Source organism: Rhinopithecus bieti, unplaced genomic scaffold, assembly GCF_001698545.2.
Source record: "Rhinopithecus bieti isolate Rb0 unplaced genomic scaffold, ASM169854v2 scaffold_22042, whole genome shotgun sequence".
Taxonomy (NCBI): Eukaryota; Metazoa; Chordata; class Mammalia; order Primates; family Cercopithecidae; genus Rhinopithecus; species Rhinopithecus bieti.
The window spans coordinates 459,580-462,858 of NW_016810459.1; the positions used below are offsets into that span (position 1 = coordinate 459,580).

The window sequence follows — 3,279 nt, forward strand, 5'->3', positions numbered from 1 at the left end:
CTCACTATGTTGCCCAGGCTCACCTAATTTTTACCAAACTTTTGTAGAGATGGGGTCTCATTATGTTGCTTAGATTGATCTTGAACTCCCGGACTCAAGATTCATCATATTCAATTAATAATTCTCTGTCTCCTAATTCCAGCAGACATAGAAAGACACATAAGGCCAGCGCCATGGCTCACTCCCATAATCCCAGCAATTTGGGAGACTGCGAGGCTTGAGCCCAGAAGTTTACGATCAGCCTGGGTAACATGATGAGACCCCATCTCTCCATATATATACAATAATAAAAATTATCCAGGCATGGTGGCATGCACCTGTAGTCCAAGCTACTCAGAAGGCTGAGGTGGGAGGATCACTTGAGCCCGACAGGTGGAGGTTGCAGAGCGCCAATATCGCGCCACTGCACTCCAGCCTAGGCGACAGAGCGAGACCTTGTCTCAAAAAAACAAAAAACACCACGAACAGAAACAACAACAACCCCCCCCCCCCCAACAGAAGGTAGTGAAGGCTTGGGATTGGATTACCTGGTTTAAACCCATAGAATGTAAGAACTGAAGGAAGAGTCAGAGGTCAACTTTCTTTTTTTCCTTTTGATACAGAGTCGCGCTCCGTTGCCCTCCTGGAGTGCAGTGGCGCGATCACAGCTACCGCAGCCTCGACCTCCCAGGCTCAAGCGATCCTCCTGCCTTGGCCTCTTAAAGTGCTGGAATTACAGGCGTGAGCCACTGCGCCCGGCCTAGAGGTCACCTTTTAACTTATTCCTCAATACATGGGAAAAGTGAGGCCCAGAAGAGGTATGAATTGTATCCGGTCGCTGACCCCGAACAGAAGCTAGACGTCTTAATTCCCAAGTAGGACTCGCTGCTAACTCTTTGGGCATCCCTTCGCGATTCAAGGCTCTTGGGTTTCCCGCTTTGGCCGCCTCGCCAAACCCAAGTCTTACACTCTTGGTGACCCCCTCCTTTCCTCCTTCCCCTTAGGTCAGCAAGGTTTACTCATTCCAATTGCAATGCTCCAGGTTGCCGAGTAGCTCCTCGCTAGAAGGGAGATTAGCTACGTCACCGTCGGTTCCTCCCATTGGTCCGGGCGTGTGGAGCGCGGCGCCATGACGTCAGACGCCCAAAGGGGTGGGGCGGTGAGGGGAAGGAGGAGGGAAGTAGGACTTCAACATGGCGGCTGCGGCACTGGCGGTGGCTACGGTGACGGCCTGGCCCGGAGCGGGCAGAGTTGGAGGTGGTGGCGTTCGCTCTCCCTAGGGGCCGTCGGGAGCTCAGCGGGGACCGAGCCTCGGAGGCCGGCCGGTGCCAGCACCTTTCGGCTTCTGGGACGGCGGCAGCAGCGGCGTTCAGGTGAGGGGGGGCCTCCCTTTGGGGAGGGGAAGAGGGGCGGAGTTGGGGGAGGGGGGCCGGTACTGGGAGACTAGGAAACGGGCTGGGGGGCCGAGCAAGGTGAAAGGCGCCGGAGCTAGTAGGTGGGAGGGAAAAGTGGCCGGAGAGCTGCGATTTGGGGAGGATTCTGGGAGAAGGGTCGGAGTGAGGGGACCGGAGTTGAAGGGGCGGAGGGTAAACGGGATGCGGGAAAATGAGTTCGGATTAAGGAGACTAATACCCTACTGGAAGACAGGCATAGTAGACTTATGTCGGGCTGGATTGAGAGCTCGGTGGGAACTAGAGGATGTTAGGGAGGGGGACCCAGGTTTTAGTAAAGAAGGTGAGTGGTGGGGAGTTTAGGGTGAGCTGGGGACGTGCGGTGTAGATTGAGTTCTCCCTGAGGCAGTGAGATTGGGGAGAAAGGGTGGAGACTAGACCAGAGTTGAGTGATTTTTGGGGATATCTTTGGCTTTGTCTGGTCTTCTCCAGGTATGTTTATCCGCCTTTTTTGTTTCTTGGGTGGAGGCTTACCTATACAGTCCACCTGGGCCTCAGGAACCGCCCTAGTCTTTCTTGTGGAACGTCAGGTTCATTTATTTGAGCTATATCAGTGATCTTTGACTTTTGTTGCCAAATGTGTTTCCAGACTAGCTGGTTGGGCATAAAAATAGGTTTTATGTTAAACTGAAATAAAATATTGATACTTTTTAGTCACCATGCAGTGTTGCGAAACCAGATTTGGTAATTTGGTAGTATTATATATATTCTATTCTAACTTTACTCGTTAGTGCTTTGTCTTTTCAGTTATTAGCATTTGAGAATTTGATTAGATATGGTGGATGTTTTCTTTTAATTTTGTCAGATTTGATGGTGGGGAAAAAGAAGATACTTAGTCTTTAGTGATAGTTCTTTCTAGTTAATGTCCCAACCTAGTTAAACTAAAAGTTTCCGTATTGGCCGGGCGCTGTGGCTCACGCCTGAAATCCCAGCACTTTGGGAGGCCTAGGCGGGCGGATCACGAGGTCAGGAGTTCAAGACCAGCCTGACCAACATGATGAAACTCCGTCTCTCCTAAAAACACAAAAAGCCAGCCGGGCGTGGTGGCAGGCGCCTGTAATCCCAGCTACTCTGGTGGCCGAGGCAGGAGAATGGCTTGAACCTGGGAGGCGGAGGTTGCAGTGAGTGGAGATCGTGTCATTTGCACTCCAGCCTGGACGACAACGTGAGACTCCGACTCAAAAAAAAGTTTCGTATTATGGCAAAGAATGTGAAATGTCTCAAGTCTTAAAATAATTACATTGTCCGCATTAACTTACTATAAGTGATATTTTATTAGTTAAATTTTTGTTTCTAGTTCTATTAATTCATTGTGTTTATTGAATACCTACTGTGTGTTGCATTAATAACAATCATTATTATTATGGAGATGTGAAACTTAATGTTTCTTTAGTCAGTGACCATCGCTGTCATTGCACAGCAGATAACTTTGCTAACCTGCTAGGACCTCATTGGAAAAAAAACTTTTTTGTTTGTTTCTTTTTATTTTTTTCCAGAGGGAGTCTCGGTCTGTTGCCCAGGCTGGAGTGCAGTGGCGCCATCTTGGCTCACTGCAACCTCCGCCTCCTGGATTCAAGTGACTGTCTTGCTTCAGCCTCCCGAGTAGCTGAGATTATAGACACTTGTCACTACGGCTGGCTAATTTTTGTATTTTAGTTGAGACGGGCTTCCACCATGTTGGTCAGGCTGGTCTCGAACTTCTGACCTCAAATGATCCTCTGGCCTTGGCCTCCCAAAGTGCTGGGATTACAGGCGCCCGGCCTGTGTGACTTTTTTTTTTTTAAAGAAGGCAAAGGAGGCCGGGCGCGGTGGCTCAAGCCTGTAATCCCAGCACTTTGGGAGGCCGAGA

The 3,279-nt window shown here is 49.9% G+C and overlaps 1 protein-coding gene across 1 annotated transcript in view; it reads left to right on the forward strand.

Moving 5' to 3' along the window:
- Nucleotides 1–1,134: 1,134 nt before the first annotated feature.
- Nucleotides 1,135–3,279, forward strand: part of UBAP1 (ubiquitin associated protein 1) — a 75,410-nt gene continuing 73,265 nt past the window's right edge. Inside the window, exon 1 of the mRNA XM_017892067.1 lies at nucleotides 1,135–1,352. The gene's annotated coding sequence lies outside the window, so the exon portion shown is untranslated. The remainder of the gene's footprint in view (nucleotides 1,353–3,279) is intronic.